Raw genomic sequence first — 23408 nt, forward strand, 5'->3', positions numbered from 1 at the left:
AAAAAAAATATAAAAAAATGAAAATGAAGATACAATTCACTTTTAGGTGCAATAGCAACCGAGCTATAGAGCAGTTGGAGGTTGGAGGCGTAGGCTCTGTGAGTCAGACCCAACAATGAGATTTGCATGAAAAAATGTCGCAATTTGACATACGAAGGTATATAAGTATGTATGTGTGATACTCGAATGTTTGTACATTGAGATGAATTGTTGATATGCTGCGTCTTTCTTGCTATTGTTATTGCACTTATTGCCATTTTTATTGTACAATGTGTGTGTGTGTGTGTGTGTTTGGCTAGCAATTGTTGCCATTGCCGGATGTGATTAGGAAAACTTTGAAAATTGTGGATGGGAATGGTGCTTCCTGTCTCCTGCATTGAACAAATATTTACTTACGAATTGCCTTTGGCCGTATTGTGGCTCAACAGCGTCCGAGCTTGCAAGCTTCTGGTTCAGCGTTCAGTTTCGAATTTATCTGCAAAAACAGAAAAACAGAAAAACAGAAATATAGCAAAGCGTTACAAAAGTGCATTTGAAATTAAATATACTTGTATTTTTCATATTTTCTTAAAAATACAAATAGTAAAAGCTTACATAAGCGCTGCCATTAGATCGGCCAAAGCCAAGGGCCCCCAGACCAATCATAATGATAATAAGTAGTAGCTTGGCTGCACACAAAATTTGGCCAAAACCTACCGAGCATGTTATGGCCAATGATTTAGACTGAGCCATCGAGCGCTCAACTCTGTCTCAGAGAGAAGTGAATAGTAAATAGTTTATAATAAATGCAAGGCGTCTGTTATTCATTCATTTATCCAATTATGAATTAGTGCGTGGCGCAAGCAACTAAGGTAATTATTTATGCATTTGACTTTGAGTCTGCACTGAGCCGACTTGACGGTATTTACGCTTTTTACGAGTACCGGTATGTATGTAGGTATGTATGTAGTTTTTAAAGCCGTTTGGGCGCTTAACTAAGACAGTTGGCAGTTGTTTGTTTCTTTGCTGCCAGACTGACATTCAAAAATATTGTATTTCTTTTTTTCTGTCTTAAGCCATTTATATCTTCGGCTTATCAATAATTTAGCAACAATTTTAAGCACTCTTCCTTCATTTGTTTTTGTGGTTTAAATAGAAGACAGCGTATGGGTTTAATGTTTGTGTCACACCTTAAAAGAGGCGTGTCAATATATATACATTTTTATAAATATTGTGGTCTCTTTTTTTATGCGTGTCTACATCAGAAAACTTAAGTGCTGAACAGTTTTTCTTTTCTTTTCAACATTTTCTTGGATATATGCTTAAAAATCGAATGCTTGATATCATAATTTTTTTTTACATAAAACATCAACTTTTTAGGGCAAAAATAAATAAACACCTAATTCTGTTTTTACACGGTTTTGATTTAATATGGTTTGAAAATTAAAACTTTTATATATGGTTACACGACATTATTCCATTTACCACGATTTATTTTGCATATGATCAATGTCTTTTTTTACACGGTTTGTAACACGACTTTTTTAGGAACCAATCTACCGTGTAAAAACACAATTAGGTATACATATATATATATACCTTTCTTGACGCCTCAATAAAAACTATAGCTCTAGAGGAGCTTTTAATGCGGAATCGAAAACAGGGACAGGCTTCTTAACATCACTCAGAATTGTTATTTCGGCGAAATGAATTATTATTTTATTTTGTTTAATTCACAATAATCACCTTTTGTCTAAATACAACAAACGTTTTTGTTGTTCGGTAAAAATGCGATGAATCATTAATTTGGAGATATTTAATTCCATTTTATTTATTTGTAGCAAATATTTTGGCCTTTTTTGTAAAAGTTTACACGCTTTTGCGACTGCATCTTTGGTAATTAAGAAGTATGGGAAAAAATAAACCGATATTACTTGTAAAACGGAAATTAATAATTCGATTCTCATTTTTATACGATAGCAGAAACACAGAGTTACTTTTGCTTTCTTATGGAACTAACGCAATAAGCCATCAATAAAGGGATATTTACGAAAACACCTACAAGTATTTACTTTTTTCAAGAGGGAATTGAGAATCGATTTGCATTTCGTGCAAATATTTCCGTGATGTCAAAGCAACCGGCTTTTTAATGTAATTTTGTAATTGCATGAATTGCATTTGAATACATTTGCTTGGTAACTTGGCAGAGCGGTCTTATTTGTGAAATGTACCCGTATACGAGTCCATATAAGTAGTTATATGTTCATGCGACTTTTAATTGCTTTTCTTACCACACACAATTTAATAAAAATGATTATTCGCTTGTTGGCTTATTTGGCAACTCAATGAAATGCCGCCAAATGTCAAAAAGGCATTTACCGGACCCCCTCTCGGACCCCCCGCTCAACTAATTTGCATGCTCGTCTTCATTCAATTGACGAAGTGAATCATTGGAGAGCTGCATGTCTGTCTCACAGATGCCTGGTTATTAGAAATTGTATTAAAAAAATAATAATAATAATAATAAACAAGGCAAGAAACTGAAAACAAATGCTTGGAAAAGTAAAACGCAATTGAAAGCGAACCTACGAAGGTTGGGCGCGGCTCCCAGTTGGCGATGAGAACTGTTTTCAGGGGGCTTGCGTGTCGCTGATTGACTTTTGGGCATGGAGGGGAATACGAAATGGGCGCGACTTCCTACAAGTCATACGGGTATATAATAAAGGTATAGCATACTCGTATATTGGCCAAAGTCAACGCTTATTTTATTTTTACTCTGTTGTTGTTTGTTGCGGTTCTGAGAAAGTAAAGACATCCACTCGGTCGGCTTTGGTGAACAACAGCGCTCTTACAGATGTGCCCAGCTCTTCTACATGTGTGTGTGGGTGGGTCTACATACATATATGTATATATACTTATGTACAGATGTATATCTGTAAATATCGCGTAGCCATGCATGCTTAGAATTTAAAGGTGGGGCTCGCTTGCTAAACAACAACAACCACAGCAATCACTTCCATTCGGTCAGCAAGTCGACTGACATAGTTGCATTTTATAAGTGGCACACACCAACAACAACAACAACAATATAGAAAGAGTAGCAACAACAACAACAACAACAACAATACGTTCTAATCGCAGTTTAGCACGACGTTAACAGCATTAAGAATTGATAAACATTTTATGTAGGCCAAGCAAGTGGGCCAATCTTGGGCTTTTTTTGTCTGCATTTTTGCTCTATATGGGCCTACATGTGAAGGAAATAAAACAGAAAGTAAAACATTTCCTGCAGAAACAGAAGCGATCCTTATTGCAGTAGAACTGGCAAGCGCAACAGAAAAATTTTAAACACATCATACTTCCAAAACCTCGAACAACAGTCCACATTGAAAAAAGTAACTCATAAGGAATTATAGGAAATGGAATGGAGAAAAGCTAGCCAAATTAGCAACAAGAGCAACAATCTCGTCAGCTCAAGTTTTCAAACAGTTTTAAAATCTATTTTAAAAACCATGCAAAACAATAAACCCATCAAGAGAGAGTCGAAAAATATTCCAATCACAATGAAAAGAAAACCAACAATTGTGTACACAAGATTCAGATTTTTTTGTGGTATCCGATTGTTCAGTGGTGTTTAAAGCTTCTTTTGTAGAATTCTCGATTTCTTCACAGCTGCTGTAGTTTCTTTTTGTGGTTTTTAAAGCAACTTTCCTAAAATTCTCAATTTCTTCAAAGCTACTGTAGGTTTTTTTTTTGCTGTTTTTAAAGCTTCTTCTCCAGAATTCTCAATTCCTTCAGAGTCTCTTTTTGTGGTTTTTAAAGCATATTTCCTAAAATTCTCGATTTCTTCAGAGCTACTGTAGGTTTTTTTGCGGTTTTTAAAGCTTTTTTTTAGAATTCTCGATTTCTTCAGAGCTGCTGTAGTTTCTTTTTGTGGTTTTTAAAGTATCTTTCCTAAAATTCTCGATTTCTTCAAAGCTACTGTAGGTTTTTTTTTTTTGCTGTTTTTAAAGCTTCTTTTCCTGAATTCTCAATTCCTTCAGAGTCTCTTTTTGTGGTTTTTAACGCATCTTTCCTAAAATTCTCGATTTCTTCAAAGCTACTGTAGGTTTTTTTTTTTGCTGTTTTTAAAGCTTCTTTTCCTGAATTCTCAATTCCTTCAGAGTCTCTTTTTGTGGTTTTTAGCGCATCCTTCCTAAAATTCTCGATTTCTTCAGAGCTACTGTAGGTTTTTTTTTGCTGTTTTTAAAGGTTCTTCTCCAGAATTCTCAATTCCTTCAGAGTCTCTTTTTGTGGTTTTTAAAGCTTCTTTTGTAGAATTCTCGATTTCTTCACAGCTGCTGTAGTTTCTTTTTGTGGTTTTTAAAGCAACTTTCCTAAAATTCTCAATTTCTTCAAAGCTACTGTACTTGTAGTCTCTTTTTGTAGTTTTTAAAGCATCTTTCCTAAAATTCCCGATTTCTTCAGAGCGGCTGTAGTTTCTTTTTCTGGTTTTTAAAGCATCTTTCCTGAAATTCTCGATTTCTTCAAAGCTACTGTAGACTCTTTTTGTAGTTTTTAAAGCTTCTTCTCCAGAATTCTCAATTCTTTCAGAGTCTCTTTTTGTGGTTTTTAAAGCATCTTTCCTAAAATTCTCGATTTATTCTTTTTGTGGTTTTTAAAGCATCTTGTCTAGAATTCTCGATTTCTTCAGAGCCACTGTAGGTTTTTTTTTGCGGTTTTTAAAGTTTTTTTTTAGAATTCTCGATTTCTTCAGAGCCGCTGTAGTCTCTTTTTGTGGGTTTTAAGGCTTCTTCTCCAGAACTCTCGCTGCTGTCGTCTCTTTTTGGCTCACTTACCTCATTCACAGCAATTTCAAGCAAAAATTCGTCTTACTTCGAATTAATCTTGAACATCATCCATATTTACGAGTATGTTTTCGAATACTTCGCCTTCAATCAAATGAACAAATTCCGATATTTCAAAAAGTTCACATGGTGGGAATTGTATTTCGTGATTGACCAAAATTCTTTCTAATATCCGTTCAATATTGAGTTCTTCAATTCATGGCTATCTTTAGAATAACATTTTTTTCAGCACTGATGATTATACAACGATTGAGTCAGTTTCAGTTGTATCTAAAATCCAGCACATAGAGCGCCTGATATAGCATGTCTTGAAACTGCAAATTAAATACCGATCCATTAGCTGTAGAAGTAGGGAAGGCACTTTATTTAGACAAATTTGTTTATGAGTGCTTCAAAGTGAAATTATTATTGTATTTTTTTATATTTTTCAACTTATTACGAGGTTTACAAAATCTTAAAAGGGAGAAGGGAGCAAATTTATAATCATGTTAGACCGATTTCACGTAAAAAGAGTTCATGGGCTAGGTTTCTTCGGTTTGCTTAAAATATCAGAGCAACAAACATGGTTAGTGAAAATTCATGAATTTTAAACGATTTTTTTTAAACACGTACTTATGTGTGTTTTAAAGGCTTTTCAATTTATTTTCTGTTTAAGATTTAAAGATTTTTGCGGGCGGATTTTACAAGCAATTTCACAAAAATATAACGATTTATAATTTTAACTATTGAAAATGTTTGCTAAACGTGTTACAGAGATACTTATGTGTTTTATTCAAGGCTTTTTAATTTCTTATATACTTGATAAGTTTCGAAAATATTTGCAGGCAGTTTTAACAATGAATCCTACAGATATGGAGTTGAAATTTGAAATTTAATTCTGATAATTCTGACAAATGTAATATGTCAACTATATACCTATAGATCTATAGACTGGTTTGACATGCGGGAGGTTATGAAATCACAGAGAACTTCTGACAACCTTCAGAACATGAAACTGAACACAATCGGCACGTTTAGCCATGAGACGTGATATTTCTTGGATCAATCTATCAGTTCATCCAATTATGAAGTTTCGCTACTTTAGAAAAAAATGAAGTACTCGACCAAAAACAAACAAAAATAATACCTATAGGGAGAAAGCTCTTAATGGTGTTGTTGTCTCTCTGAATGCAATGCACCTGAAGCTCAACTTGCATTTTCCCACCAATAGTTTAAAAAATCTTTTTCATTAACTTGTGTATATTTTGTTATTGTTTTTCTCTGGCAGCCAGAGGCAGCGTCAAAAATGAAGTCATTAAGCTCTAAAAATGTCATTACCATCACTAAATTGTTTGTCATACATTCCCACATACATATACATAGTATGTATATATAGTATATGTTGTTTTTTTTTTTTAGTTTCTGTTGCCAGCTATTGTTTTTGCTGTTTAACTTTATTTTACTTCTTCTTCGTCTGGCAAAAGGAAAAAAAAAACAAAATCATTTCAAAGGCGGCAAAACTTTAGCTACCGGCGTTCGTTCAACTTCCAACTATTTAGTTGTTGTTGTTGCTATTGTTTACATTTTTTTTCGGTTTTGTTTTTTGTTTGTTGGCTAATGAAGCCTCAAATTACGTGCAACAAAAATGAAAACAGGGAAATGCTAATAATAGTTTGCTAAACATGTTTTAATGTTTAAACAAATGAATGCAAATGATACAACATTTTGCATAAACACACACACACACACACACATTTTTGCCAAATTTTTTAATAACCATAATTAAGTGTTGAACAACAAGCACTACTATTACTACAAATACTACTGAGAGAGGAACAATTTATAAGCCACGGCAGGAAATTGCATAATTCTTTTCTGTTTGTTTCTGTTTTTTTTTTTTTTGCAATTATGGCACTCATGTTGTTGTTGTTGTTGTTGTTCTTTTAGCCCTCAACTAGTGCGCTGCATTACTTATGCAAATTTTTATTAGCTAACTGTGCAGCAGTGTCTGTGTCTGTTTTCGTTATTGTTACATTGTCCATTCTATAGCATATATCACGTACCCCCGGCATGCCATTGACGTCAGTCAATTACTCAGACAACAACGACGAAGATGACGACGACGCGACGAGTTGTGAAGTCTAAGCGACAATCGTCATCTCCAGTTGACGGATTTGACATATGTAGGTGCAGATTCAATATAAGTGCTATATACTTGTAGACGGATAAGTATGTAATTCAAGCCGATAACTTGTCAAAATGCTGTAAACAAACTTGAAGAACAGCCTCAGAGGCAGGCAGTGCTAATATTTCATACTAGTAAGTCGCTGTAGTAGTAAGTCTCTAAAGCTTCCCAAAAAGTCATCTTAAGAAGAACGATTTTTTGAATTCATAATCTGGATTAAGCAATCAAAATTCTATAAAAGGGAATTCGATTACTGACTAACGAGAAATAACTGATGCGCACAGTTCCGTTCGCCACAATAAAGAAGGCATAATACGGGGACTGACCAGACTAGACCACTATTTAAACAGCTGTCATGTTATATCCAAACAAAACATATATGTACATATGGCATAACAATTGGTAATGGTTCTTTCCATTAAAAACAAAAGAACTATCTTCTAATTGTATACTCTTTGAGATTTGAAAAGATTGATTAATGACTTTAAAATTAATTTTTATTGAAAATGCATTTCCTATATTTTAATTTTTAGATATAGAATTGGATATATTTTGTTTATGTAGTACTCTAACATATGTTTTGAAGAAGCAATTCATTATATTCATGCATGCCCTTCTACACAGGTAAAAGGCTTCGGCCAATTTTCAACATATCTGGTAAAAGTGATAAGTTATATATAAGGCAGCCTTTTAAAGTAACTTAAAATTTCTGACACGGTGTATGCCTTATTTCGCATCTCCCATAACGAACTGTTGCTTAGGATTGTTCCCTTATCTCAATGTCGTTCATATCATGCCTTATTTCAATATAGAAATACAAATAATATTATTATTATTATTCCTATTCTTGTTTCTTATATCGAATACGCTAGTAAATCATAACTACATCGAGACGAGCATAGCCTTTCATTTTCTTCCTTTGCATTACAATTTTTTAAGGGCTCAAGAAAACATAAGAAACTGAAGTGAAGAAACAAAATCTATTTAAATTTTTCTAGAATTAGGGCCTGGCATAGCTCAACGAGTTAGCAGGAATACAAGTACCACAATGTGAGTTCGTTCCTTGAGTAGGCTCTTGGCTCGAATCACGCCGAAACTAACATGACAAAATCATGATTATGAAAAGACTATCATAAAATTTAATAATTGTCCAAGCTAGGACAGATTTTAGTTAAAGATTTACAAAAACAAATAGCAATTTCTCTAGAACGAAGAGAGTTTAGCTATTAATCCATTTTAATGAACCTTTTATGTTTTAGAAAACAATTTTAAGTAACTCTCTTATAGTATGAGGCATAAATTTCATTCGATATAAAGTTTAATCGGCGCTCATTTGAATTATCTAAGTAATTAGCTAAGTTTTGGGGCTGCATAACAAATAGTCTGTGATCTTTTCATAATTATGTCTAGATATCTTGAAGTCAGCTTTCGTTGGCAGCTTATGGGATGAGACCATTGACTTCCAGTGGCAGTCAGTTGGGGCATCTTCAGTGTTGCAGCAACAATAGCAACAACAAGAAAAATGTTATTGATTTGCACGCAAGCTGCAGGCCTCTGTTGTGGCTGCTCTCTGCTTCCGGCCATTGTTGGCCAACTTGCCACACACACACACACACACACACACAAAGACGCACAGACAAAGATACACAGACATAGGCATACCAGAGAGATAGATGGACGTTATGCAAACAGCCATAGATGGCTAATTAGACACGCACACTCATCGATAAGCGCTTTATAGTGTGATGGAAAATGTTATTAATAAAGACGACAATAGCAATAATCGATGTGACAATGTTTGCTCATTGAATGCTTACATCTTATGGACCCCCCCTCTATTCGTGTGTGTGTGTGTGTGTGTGTGTGCTTTGCACACTTTTACTTTCTGCTTTCTTTAATTGCACTACTTAGCCAGCGGGCGGTTCGTTACTTTCAAAATGTTACAATGCTCGAATATGTTTACGGTTTCTGGCTCATAAAATGCACAGCAAATTAACCGAAAGCGCAAAAATATACAAGTATACCTCGTGCCTACACTTGTATATATAATATGTATATATATATGTATGTATATAAATATGTAATATAGAAAAGTTACACACAAAGTCTGGCTGACAAATTGAGGCAATGACATAATGCCTCGATGCTCGGCCCTCGGCCCTCGGTCCACCACCAGATGTATCTCAGCGCACGCATCTAAGCATGTAATTAATCAATTTTCCCGGCTCCATGCATAAAACTATCATAATTACAGACAATGTAAGAAAGGTAGGAAAGCAACAACATTATTTTCTTCATTTCACTCTTCAGTTGTCGAATCGTGCGAAACTATGCGGCTGCTACTACTCGGATCGGATGCATCCGGAAGGAGGGACTGTGTTGTGCATAGCTATAGAAAAAAAAATAAACGTTAGTTCCTGTTTTGTTGCTGCATCTACTTTTTGCGTATTTTTACGGATATTATAAGCAAGACATTAGGGAAGAAAATATAAGTGGTCTTGGTACATACAACATATACTATTAAGCGTAATAGCCTTTAAATTGACGATTATTGAGGGTTTGATTTGAAAAAAGAGAGGCTTTTAGTAAAACTCCAGCTATGTCGAATACTGTTTTCCGTTTCACATTTCACATTCTATCAAAGAGCCAATAATATTTGAGAACAACTTCTTTTTGATGAGAGTAGAAATTTCTAAAAAGCTAATTACTTAAGAGAATCAATCAGCTCTTAATCTATTCTTACATAACATTTGATTGATTAATGAGATTGGCCCGAACTCGTTTAGTGAAAATTTGAGCATTTTCCAAATCGATTTCGCCAATTTGTATCGAATTCGTAAACACGAACGGCAACAGAAATTTGTCACAATTATTCGACAAACAATGTGGGAGCAGTTCTTTGTTAACGCTTCTCCACTTAGTGAGTTGGAAGTTGTTGGAAGAACATTTAAGAGGAACATCATTTCTGAATAATATAAGATTTTTAATTATTTCTAAACAATTCTTGAACTGAACTTGAAAAAACAACATATTTTATACAAAAAGAAGCTGCCTATAAATTGTATAACTTATGAATGGTTGGTGTACATATTCGTGTTTACAATATCTAAAAAGAAGACTTAAGACTTGATGTCGAAATAATATCTAGCTATTTGAAAACGCTCGTTTATTAAATTAACACTATTTCTAAGGCTCTTCTTAATTTTATACCCTGTACCACCCTGCACAAACCTAATACAAGTATACGCTTTTTACCCTACGGGTACAGGGTATAAAAATAGAGCTAAAATAAAGCCGATCATCAACAATTACCCTTAACTACACCTGGCTGCCCGAGTCTTCCCCAGATACCAGATCGTTGGCCATGAAGTTCGGATAAGATGTTGGTGTTACAGCAATTAATTAATTAATAATTAATTTAATTAACTTCCCTATACTTGTGTATAGGGGATTAAGAAGACAATTGGTTGGACAATTGGACGAAAATTCGCTTATTCTGTTTTTTAGTTGGCTGCTTAATTAAGACCTAGAAAAATAACTAAACCCATTAATATTTTATGCTGCATTTATTGTATTTTCAAAATGAAAATGAATACCTCAACTGACAGTCCCAGAACTGTAGTATTCCTAGGTTGAGCAGATTTTAGCTTTTAATGAAACATGTGGGAAACCGGTCCCTCAACACACATACGAATAGGTACTTGTAGGTATATGTATTTCTTAGTAGTCTTCGTATGTTATATGCCATATGTGCTCCAAATTTGTGGCCGAACATCTATTTAAGCTTTCATTTTTCATTTGTTGTTTACATTGTATTTTGAGTTTCTGCAATTCTTGTTGATTGCGGTTTGGATGGCGAAAATGAATGAGCGGCTCATAAATATTCCATATGGGTCGCACCACTCGCGATTCGACGATTGTGCGTGCTTGGAAAGGCGCCAAATGTTGCACAAACGCAAAAATAAAAGCATTTGACAGGGAGGTGGGGGGGAGGAGCAGGAGGAGCAGCAGGAGGAGGAGGAGGAGGAAAGCTGAAACAAATGAAATTTGAACAATTTTTGATTTCAATTTTCGCTAACAACGAGGAGACGAGACGATGGCGAGTTGTTTGCTTTGCTTCGCTTTTTTCCGCCCCATTGACGAGGCGGGAATTCGCAGAAGAAATGTCAGGCACGTGCACAAACAAGCCACAAAAGTTAATGAACCTGCACAAGTAGTAGTCGTCCAGGAATTGTTCAAAGAATGCAAAACAACATACAAGTACATACATAGATGCCCAATACAATGTATGCAATTTTATTATACGAGCACTCGTATAGTGCTTTGTGGCCCGTCGGAAGTGCCTTTGTTTGACGCATGTACAGCACATCTACTATACTTATATATGTATAGATATATACTTGTACATACAAGTATATCTGCATGCATGTGTACAAGTATGTATGTGGAGACGACCTTCAACAGCTGAAGAGACTTATTGCCAGACTCTCTTGCTTTTGAGTTGGTTTCTAGATGGCTGGCGACCACAAGTCGCCACAAGCCAACTAACTATGCACTGTGAAGGCCAAAACGTCAGCAGCCCAAGGGGCTCTGTGGGGGCGCCGGAGGGGCGCCGCAGGCAGAGACACCACACAAATCAAATTATGCAAAAGCGACAAGCGAAGGTCGTAGAATTGTGTCAACAAAAACAACAACAACAACAGTAATAACAACAACAATAAAAGTAAAAGCCAACACCAAGTAAAACCACTCTTACAAGGGCTGTCCACCGCAGACTTTCTGCTGAGAGTTGGCAAAGAAAATGTGAAAATGCGCCGAAATACTCGTATATAGAAATTCAAAAGTACTTATGACAATTGAACCGCAGTTTTCTTTCAGTTCAGCCATTTCCATAGAAGAAATAGCAGCCAAGCGGGACAAAGCTTCCACAGAAAGGGAAGGAAAAGCTTTGTTTTCCGCCCCATTCCTTCCTTAGGCACAAGCTACGTATATATATATTATGCTCTATAGATGATATGTACAAGAGTATAGTATATATTAGGTTTGCGGGACGTGAAAAATTGCACAGATTATACATATTCTTGATCAGCATAACAAGACGAGTCGAGCTAGCCCTCTCTGTCTGTCAGTCTGTCCGTCTGTATGATCACCTAGCTATCAGAGACTTTAAGATGTAGAGACACCAAATTTTGTACACTATACGAGTTTGTTTTGTTTTTTTTTTTTCAGTCGCTTGCCCGGTACGGTTTTTCCGGTTTTATAATCATACATATCTCGAAAACTTGTTCTTGGAATTTTTCATTCAAATTTGGCAAATATCTCCAGTTAGTAATTATGTTTCATTATGATAGGCAGATTGTCTAGGAATTTATAGCCATACATATCTTTAATTATTAATATTTTTATTTTTTTTAACTTTCTTAATTGTTTTGAATTTCTAAAATTTTCTACACTCCCTAGAACCCCCGACTTTAGCTTTTCCACTTGTTTCATCCTCACGTTGTCATTTGACGATTTGTTCATGCTTGAATTATTTCTACAAGTTATAGTTCTCAACACCATTTAGGCCTAAATCTCCATTCCTCGACCCACTTCTGCTGCACTGTTTATGAATGCTGCGCTAAATAGTTGCACACAAAATTCAACAATATGCCAATGCAATTGATTTGTTGATATAGTACATAGTCGTGCCAGAAATGATTTAACCTTTTCCCCCATAATGCTGCAGAATTTCCAAAATCCGAATTATATGTTGCAGTCTCTGTGGATGAATGATTGAAATGAATTGAAATAAATAAAATAGCTGCCATCATGCAAGCGCTGGAGAAAGTTTTTTGTTTGATTTATGCAAAATAATTATAAACAAATTTTGTGTGCTGCACAACGAATTCATTTGATTTTTTCTCCTTTGTGGCATGCAACAGATATTTCCTCATTTTGAACTGCAACGTTTCTCATTTTTCTCCCTAATTTTCTATTTTTTTTTTTTTTGTTTTTGCAGAAATTAGCTTTAGTTTTCGCTATTGTTGTTGTTGGGTTGAAAAATAAAGCAGCCTAATGGAAATCGAATCAGATATGTATGTGCGCTGAAATTGTCACAGTAATGTGAACAGACACACACACACATGCGCACAGCACATGCATAGAAATGCGCGCATTTCACATCCGCACAACGGGACGTATGAGTAATGTCAATTGAATTGACAGTTTAGCAACAATTACGTAACGGGCAACGATGCTCGTGAATCGTTTGGTCATTGGGGCAGTGGCAAGAGTTGCAGCGGGGAGGGGCGAGGGGGAAGGTGGGCGCACTGTGAGGGGCCGCTTACGCTCATTAAATGTTTAGAGTAAAATGTAAGCTAAGCTCATTTTTTCCTAGTTTTTTTTTTTTGCAGTGCGCTTGTTTTTGTTTGTTTTTTACTCGACATGTAGTCTAATAGTTAACAGATAATAGATAGGAAATATTTTCCGAAAATCGCAACTACATTTTAGTTGTGCAAGCCCCCTACTTGAGTGTCCACAATTTTTCTTCGTTAATATAATTCATAAGTAAGCTCATAAATATCAAATTTTCCTTAAATATCTTCATGAGCAAACAAGTTGATGGTATAAAGCTAGATCGGGGCTACAGCTTATATATAAAATAATGTGGCTATATGTGGTTTTTAATAAACTCTGCGTTTGGATACAATAACTCCACATACCAAGTTTGGTGTTCCTAGCTAGCGTATTGCAAAAATTCTCGCAGTTCATACTGACAGACAAACTGATCATACAAGTATAACATGGGGTGTGCCATGGCCTCTCTGTCAGTTACATACATTTGGCGTTTCGATTTTGAAGTACACCCTTTCAACCATCAAATAAATAAGACTGGTGTTACGTTTTAAAGATTGCACAATTCGCTTAAGAAAAGGCACATTTTCGTTTGCTCTTTATTGATTGCTTGCTCCTGTTGCTCTAACTTGGTCTAATTTATATAGGACATGTAGCCTTTCTTCCGGTCGGATTCACGCGCCATCTTTTCAGGGTACTCAGATCTGGTCGCTCCGGCTACTGAGTTCTTTAAGCTGTACCTGTGCGCCTTCAAGTTGTCTTTCCATTCACATTTCTTCTTTCCCTTGAAGCTATACTTCTTAGCCAATACACCAGTAATGGTTCTGCGCGGCCGTGCCTTGAACTTTTTCCTCCTCATCGCTAGTGGCACATCATTGTTTTGAGTCTTCTTAGAGCCCTCAACCAGTCGCGCGAAAGTTTCGACCATACTGTCCGTAATCTCCGGCTCACCATTAACAAGTCTTCTCTTGGGCTTTGTAGGACGTTTCGCTTTATACGTTTGGGTTGTTTCAGCCGTGGCCTTTGGAATGCGGCACCCTTCTGCCTTCAGACCAGTTTTACGAACAATTTTGTTATGTTTCATGTTTTTAACAAGCAAAAAATTTAGAAATAACTTGAAACTAACTTGAAAATATAAATATATATTGATTTGAAAACACGTCTGTACTGCCTGAAGTTCCAAATAATAATGAAATTTTTAAATGTGTACGAAACCAAATACAATGGCATTTATTTCAAATGCCTATTTCGATGGCTTTTTGTTTGGTTTTTGTTATATATACCTCTGTTGTGGCTTTTTGTGTGGAGTTCCATTTACTTGTCAGAGCTCAAAATCATTGTTAAAGGAAACGTATTTGTAAATACATATTCAAATATTTTCAGTACATTATGCTGATATGTAACACACTTATATAGAGTCCGTAACAAAAAGTTCGGGACCTTCCATTGGAAGTCAATAAAGCATTTTTTTGGCCAAAGAAAATTCAAACAAATCCCAAATTGAACTCGTCTGTATGTCAGGGGTTGGCTTTCTTTACATCGGACATAGTCTTATCGGCGCTTCTTCTTAACATTAGTGTTCAACTCTTCAAAAAGAAGAATAACTCCAAGGAAAAGAAGTGTGAGCAGAAGATTTGTCCTCTCAGACGATGAACTCTTAAAGTTAAAGAAAAACTTCGCATCTCTTATAGTCACGGCTCTTTTGCCCCCTAGAGTTCCTCTTCTTCTGCCCCCATTTGCCAAAAAAGGCGACTCTTCAACAAAGTAGAACACCTCCAAGGGAAAAAATATGCGTAAGCAGAAGAATTCTCTTTCTAGAGGATGTGCCCGCAAAGGTAAAGCAAAACAAAAGCAATATCAAGACCCTTTCCCTCTTCCTCTTCACCTCACCTATTTGCCAAAAAGGCGACGTTTCTGATCACGCTAATTCATTCTCTTACAGTTTGGCTTCTATAGGGCTTTTTTAACATTACCCTAATGTTCTTCTTATGAGCTTTCTTAACTAACTAAATGGGTTGTGAGACATATGTATAATTTAAATAGATGATTATACTGCTTTACAAAATCGTACAGCGAGAGCAGTAATGAAAATATTTTAAAATTTGTTTCCCAATATTTTACGAATTGTGCACTTCAGGTCGAACATCATCTTTTGAAGGTCATAACGACGCAACTATAGCAACAACAAAAACAACACCAATTTCATTATTGGTCCCCACCCTCAAAAACTATCTGACAATGTTGCACAAAAGTGGGCAACTATAATCGAAGAGTCATAAATAAAAATGGGCACGATTAACATAAATTTTTAATTTCTGTTGTCTGTCCAAATTCGAAGCTGTGAAGATTTTAATATACGACTATGAATGGGCGGCCGTTAAAGCGTCTAATTTATACAAATAGCCGTAACGATGTCGTTACTGCTGCCATTGCTATCATTGTTGTTGTTGTTGTTGCCACTATAGAGACATCAACAAAGCCGACAATGTGGCAACAGCTAAGCTGCCAAAAAAAATAGATGAAATATCATATATTTAATTTTATATATATATATTTTTACATTTAACAAATACAGCAGCTGCACTGAAATATGCATTGCACTGCTTTTAACGCAACTTTGAACATCATGTTCAAGGTAAACGATGATTCGATGATAAAGTGTTTATAAAATTGATTATAAACCGATATGCCGATTGAATTAGGGAGATATGTTACGCAGTCTTCATTATAAATTACCGCTAAAATCATTGAATTTGTTATGCCTGTGTGAACGCTTGTATCTCGGAAAGTGTAAGAATTATAAGCCAATAAGTAAAAAGTTTCCCTCTTCCTAATTATTTACAATCAATTATTTTCAAATAAAGAGATAGTCGCATCGAACGTTTACATGTATTATAATTATTATTAATTATTTACAATATATTCTTTTCAAATGTAAAGACAGTCGCATCAAACGTTTGCATGTATGAACGCTTATATCGCAGGAAGTATAAGAGTTATATTCAGCTGCTTCTCTACTTCTACTCTTTCGATTTGTGATTAACAAGAAATAGGAAAGGTAGCAAGTCGGGCTTAGTTCGATCGCCGCAGCGCACAGCATTTGTTAAATATATATTGTTAAAGGAAGGGTATATTTTCGAGCAATTTATTTGCTTTAATTAAATATCGAATCAATATAGATTTCAAATAAATTAATACGTTTATCGCTTAAAAAGATTACCATACCATATAATTGCTTCAACAAAAATGTATAAATGTTTTTTTTTTTTTTTTTGTTTTTCAGTTTTATTGATTTGCGTCCACTGTGCAGTTGGTTGACTGACTGCATGATTGCCAGATTGACTTACTCGCTGACTGCTCAGCTATTTGTCTGCTTGCTCCGACTGTATGTCTGTCTGTCTGTTCGTTTATTCGTCTGTCTCTTGGCTGGCTAGCTGGCTGGCTGGCAGTGACATTCGGTGTCTTGAACAAAGCAATAAAAATGGCACAGCACTCTTGTATCTGTAAGATAGACGCACGCAATATGCAGTAACACGCATATTGAAAATGTTGAAATTGTGGAAATTTATGAGGTGCAACAACAGCACTAACAACAACATCAATAATAACAATAATGACATCTTATTGTGCATCTATGATTTTGCATATTTCTTCTTATTTATTGAATAACTTTACCATTGTCTTAGTGTTCATTGTTGTTGTTGCTGCTGCTGCTGGATCTTTTGTTGTTAACTTGGCTTTAGTTGTGTACTGCATTCAACTCTGTTATTGTACAATATTTGCTTACTTTTTTAATCTTCAGCATGAAGGTATGAAGATATGGCACGTGTCTTTGTTGTTGCTGACACAATTGACGCGCTTGATATCTAGTCTGCATATATTTTTTATATATACACAAAATAATATTGGAAAAAATGCCACCATTTATTGTTTGTTTTTATTTTTGCATGCATTCGATATTATAGTGTTTGCAATGTGGATCAAACAATGTCTACTAGATGGGCCGACAAATTCTACGCTAATCATCGGATTGTCGAACCGCTTCCATTGCTAGACTGATTATATATATCTATTGTATATGAAGTACCTGTCTGGGGACGAAATTATAAATAAAACTATGAGTTTGGTTCAAGATCCGCGGATTCAGATGAAGAGTACAGAAACGGTTAGGCTTTAGAGGTTAGTAATGTTGTGTTGAGGATTTTAGAAATGTTCTTGCTAAAAAGAAATAGGATTTTATTGTGACTGTTTTAACAGATCCATCGTTAATGAAAAAATGAAGTTAAAACGCATTTTCAAGTTCTCTTCATATACATATAAGTACTATTCATATATAAGTATTAGATAAAGGAAATCTACACATCTTCTTCTCCTTCAGATTTGCAGGGAAAATCAAATTTTAAAGGATTATATTATGCTCTGTTTTAACAGAGGTTTTCGATTTTTTCATCCGTAAAAATCAACGCATTTTCAAGTTCTCTTCATATACGTATAACTACTATTCATACATAAGTATTAGATAAAGGAAATCTTCTTCTTCTTCAGATTTGCAGGGAAAATCAAATTTTAAAAGGATTATATTATGCTTTGTTTTAACAGAGGTTTTCAAATCTTCTCAGCCGTAAAAATCAATTTTAAAACGCATTTTCAAGAACTCTTCATAAGTACTATTCATATATGTAAGTACTATTCATATATGTATAGGTATTGGATTAAGGAAATCTTCAAATATTCTTCTTCAGATTTGCACGAACGGCGCAGATTTTAAGCTTAAGTATATTATTGAGAGAATGTTCACATTGGACAGAATAGAAGGACATTGCTGACCTAATATGTGTATTTTTAGAAACTCCTGTGTTAAGGTTATGCGTGAAATAGTTATATATATGTATATGTGTATATATACATCTGTTTAGGTATGTCTCTACATAAGTATGTTAGATACATAATGTTTTATTTTATGTTTGCTTGAATAAAAGTCGCACGCAAATGTGCGAGCAAGCCTTGGGCCAAGCCCTAGACTAGAAGGTCAGAATGCCTGCCACGACTTCACACACTGCCACATTAATACACACACATACACACACACACACACTTACACACATATGTGTGTGGCTGCATGTGCCAAGTTCAAAGTCAAGTTGATACGCAGATATCGAGACGAGAGTGAGATCGAAGTGAGTTTCATTTGAGGCGACGCCAAAAATACAAACAAGGAAGTCAGAAGCACCAGCAACAACAACAGCAACAACAACAACAACAACGAAACCAGCAACAGCATGTTGAAGTAATAAACAAATAAGAAAAGGTAAATAAGCGCACGAATTTGAGGAGACAAGCACAGGTGTTGTTGTTGTTGTTGTGACTGTATTTGTTTATCGAGCATAAATCGAGCTGCGGCTGCGGCTTCGGCTTCAGCTTCAGCTGCGACTCGCAGCATATCAAATTAAATGTTTATTAATTTGCCGCAATTTGTTGTACTACTATATTTGCTTTTGTTGTCATTGCTTGCCTTTGTGTTGTCTCTCTCCCATATTTATTCACACGCAGTCAGTCACAACCTCTACAAGTAGTTATTATTAAAGGCCGTCCGCACTTATTAACATGCGGTATACAAAATAATTTACTATACTCGTATAATCGCCACAGCACCCTTCATTTGTCAATTTCGAATGGGCATACACACATACATACATACATATACACACTTGTATAGATTTATATTTATATTTGCAGTCAACAAACTAAATTATTTCGAGTACTGCTTTTTGTTTAACAAAATTGTTGTTGCTGCTAATAAAGTGTTTTGCTTAATTTTTTGCGCACATTGCTGATTATTTATTAACAATTAATGTTAATAACATTTCTGTTTTAACAATTTTGTGTTTTGTGTTTTTTTTTTTTTTTGTTTGTTTATTTTGTGGTTTTTTGTTGCACTGCCATTGACATTGACCCAATTTTTGTGGATGTTAGCTGACTCTTATAATTAAAGGCATTTTAGAATAGATAATTATACTAAAGGGGTAAGTTGAAGTGGTCGTTATATATACGCTTATAGTAGATTTTTGAAATATATAGAAATTGGAACTGCATTTAACATCCAGAAGGACCATCTCGGAAAGTGTTAGAGGTAGAGTCACTCACCCAGAATTGTCTATTTATATATACACATTTATTTGCATTTCTTTTTAAAGCCTTGTCACAATATTGAGATCCAACACTGGTTACTTAGCTATATATGTATATGGAAAATTGGATTATTGGTATCAGTCTCAACAGAGAAAATGCATTTTAAACATTTTACTAGCACTTCAAGGCTGATAAGAACCATATTCAACCAAATAAATAATGTACGCTGACCCAAAAAACAGTATACTACAGCGCATAAAAGCTAGATGTATGGAACAGGCAGAAAGAGGCGTGACATTTCCCATATTACCAATCGATGTAGATCTTTCTGTCTGTCCGTATGAACTCTGAGAACTTTTGAACCATAACAGCTAGGAATACCTAATTTGTTGTGTTAACTTGTCTTAGGCATATGCATAGCAAGTTTATTCCTAAACATATATAGCCGTTATAGCCGTATAGCTGCTGGAAGACCAGTCGTTCTAAAAATCAATATTAATAAAATAACTATTGTTTACGCAGATAAATCTGTTGTTTATATTCTGAAGTCGCATCAAAATCGGTGCACTACTTGCAGTATATAATGTAACTGCGATAGGAATGATTGGCTTAAAAATAACACCAACAACTTTCTATTTATTTCAAATTCTTCGCCAAAATTCACATTTTTAAGTTTTCTACAGTATCTATATTCTGAAGTTTTGCCCAAATCGATTCACTATATCATATAGCTGATATTTGATTCGTAAAACAAAAATTCTTTTAGTTGGATGTTCTTTACGGATGTCCTTGGTTCAGTCGAATCGAACGGCCTAAAAAGCAGCAAATCAGTTAATCAGATGCTTTTATGAGCCATAACCTTTTTATTGTTTAATTCTTAATCCAAAAGAGTACTTTTAATGGAGCACTTTAGAATACGTGTAGACCCAAGCTATTCCTAGTTTTTAAGTAATAATAACAATTATACCGTCTTATACTTACTATATACTTACTATACAATTTATAAGAATTAAATCATTCAATATAATACTATAAGTCGGTTCTCTAGCGAACTTAATAATCAATTTCTTTCTTTAAAACATTCAATAGAGGTCCGGTTCTCTAACTTAACTTCAGATCAAGCTCAAAGATTCTATATTTTTCAATTCTTATTTAAAATATAGAACTAAAGTGTGGTCGAACATTTTTAATATGAGTTTCCTACTTAGAATTATCACTGCAGCTTGTCTTAACAATTAGGCCCATGGCTCTTGGCTCATAATTGTGGCCATTCAACAGTTTAGTGTGCCGCCTCCCAGTCATTTGGGACGTCTTCTGATGACAGCATGAATCTGAGGGAATCTCTGTTTATACCATTCGCTTTATGTATTTCTTATTTGGCTTTCACAACAACAATCATACATACTTGTACATATACCTAGAAGCTTCTGTGTGTCTATCTATTTATCTATCTGCCTGCCTGTCTGTCTGTATGTCTGCTGACTAATTTTCAATTATATCTTAAAGTTGTTTTTATGCTTCTTTCCACTCCAACATTTTCAAAGCCCCGACGACTTCGTGCCAACTTTACGCCGCAGCTTTTAGAACAAAGCAACGCAAAAAAAAAAAAAAGATATGGAAGCAAATGGAGAAATATAGCGCCCTTCGCTTGCTCCGATGACGATGGCTTATAATTGCCACTGTTAATTGCCTTTTGTTGTGACTGGGCAACTAAATTCAAGTACAACAACTGCAGCTGCTGGGGAGGGGGTTGGGCTCGGCTTATGGGTTTGTAGACTTGCTTTTTAAATGACAGTTAAAAATTATTATCTGACTTTCTGCGCTTTATGCTTTTTTGCCTTAATGTTGCTTTGTTTGATTGTAAATGCAATTATATACGCGTAGTCGTGTGTATGATTGTTGGTTTTGTTCTATACTGTTTTGTTTTTTATTAATATCTGCTATTTACAGTTTAGTTAACTGTTCACTTGTAATTGAATTTGGTACAAAAAGCGGCAAAACAATTCATTAACACTTTACCAACCAACTGCCATGCACTGATTCTGATTCCAATGAAGACGCCAATTCTGCAGAGGCCAACAAAAGCAACGAGGCAGAGCCATAACGCTACAAAAAGTAGTGTGTGCAGTTTGTCTAGTGGTGCTGGTGGTGCTGGTGGTTGTGGTGGGTGTGGAGGGGTCCAACAAAACAACAAATCATAATCAATGCTATTTCTATGGGTATACCTATGAATAAGTAGGAGAACAGTCTGCCACGCAACTCTAATGACAGAGAAGAGTGAAGAATCAAAAAATGATGTGAAAAGAACCAAAACTGAAAATCTTGTTTTAGTCCCATTTAGACTTGATAGACTTGATATCCGAATGAGAGACCAAATCCAAATCTATACGATACGAATCGATATAAACATGTCTGTCGGTCTGTTTGTTCCTCTGTCTGTCTGTATGAACTTCGAGATATTTTGAACCAAGCAATGATGCCCAAAAAACAAGACAAAAAATCTTGTTCTTCATCTGCCTTTTGGACTGTTTTAATCCCATTTGGATCCCATTTTAATATTCTGTACCCTCATCAAATACTAAACATAAAATCTATACTATATAGACGAGTCGATAAAGGCATGTCTGTCGGTCTGTTTGTTCCTCTGTCTGTCTGTATGAACTTCGAGATCATTTGAACTAAGCAATGATGACAAAACTGAAAATCTTGTTCTTCATATGGCTTTGGGACTGTTTTAATCCCTTTTAGACGTAATATCCTGTATCCGAATGGGAGACTAAACCCAAATCTATACGAAACGAATCGACTGTCTGTCTGTATGAACTTCGAGATCTTTTGAACTAAGCAATGATGACAAAACTGAAAATCTTCTTCTTCATCTGGCTTTGGGACTGTTCTAATCCCATTTGGATCCTATTTTAATATCCTGTACCCGAATGAAATACTAAATTCAAATCTATACGAGACGTATCGATATAAGCATGTCTGTCGGTCTGTTTGTCCGTATGAACTCCAAGACCTTTCGAACCAGATCAGCTAGAGCCAAAAGTCGATTACAGACGAAACTTTTTGTTTACCAATCTGACCATTTAAGCTTCTTTCCTCGAAATCTATTTATCTATTTCAATAACTACTTATATATTTATTTTTTTTTATGTTTAATGTAAATAATTTTGAAACCATTGAAATAGTGTTGAAAAGATAATAATAATAATAGCAATAACTTCTCTGCTGCTTATTTGTTGCTTCGCAAGCAGTTGAGTTGGAAGAGTAATGGAGCCAGGATCAGACTCGGAGCGCTTATATAGAGAGAAAAAGAAGGCTGCTGTTGAACATTGTGATAGATGTCTGCTATTGGTGGATCATTTGGCTGACTAAGTACTGATTATATGTAGCTCGAACGTACATTTTTTTGCTATCAATTTTGGCCAACATGCTCGCTCGTGCCTTTTATCTTATCGACAGCGATTTCAATTTATGGTATTACTCTGTATACACACTTGACAACTGTCGTTGTTTCTATTGTTGTTGTTGTTGTTTCTGTGACTCATTGTATTGTAATTGTTGAGGCCGAGCATCCTGTGGCAAGTGTCGTTTCAGGCCAGTCAACAAACTTGACTCGTAACTAACTAACTTGTATAAATTGCTATAAATACATACAATGTCTTTAGAACATTTAAAAGGTCCGACAATTGTGTATATATATCATGTGTGTGTGTGTGTGTCTGTGTGCGTTTGTGTGTATAGAACAAACAAAAAGTCGCTAAACCAGTTTGTGACTCTATTTCTATGGAGGAGGCCACAACATTAAGTGGAATCAACGGCAGCAACAACAACTTAGGTTGCTGGCTACAAGCAACAACAACAGCCATGACAACAGCTCGTGTTGTAAGGCAAATGCAACAACAAGCAACAACAGCAACAACAACCATAATAATAACAACTGGCATCCG

General features: G+C 35.2%; 1 protein-coding gene across 2 annotated transcripts in view; it reads right to left on the reverse strand.

Moving 5' to 3' along the window:
- Positions 1–23408, reverse strand: part of LOC115628687 (putative GPI-anchored protein pfl2) — a 46784-nt gene that overhangs the window by 20452 nt on the left and 2924 nt on the right. For both annotated transcript variants that reach the window (XM_030524862.1, XM_030524861.1), the window contains exon 3: positions 397–475. The gene's annotated coding sequence lies outside the window, so the exon portion shown is untranslated. The remainder of the gene's footprint in view (positions 1–396; positions 476–23408) is intronic.

This window comes from Scaptodrosophila lebanonensis, unplaced genomic scaffold (assembly GCF_003285725.1).
Source record: "Scaptodrosophila lebanonensis strain 11010-0011.00,11010-0021.00 unplaced genomic scaffold, SlebRS2 tig00000123-arrow-arrow-pilon, whole genome shotgun sequence".
Taxonomy (NCBI): Eukaryota; Metazoa; Arthropoda; class Insecta; order Diptera; family Drosophilidae; genus Scaptodrosophila; species Scaptodrosophila lebanonensis.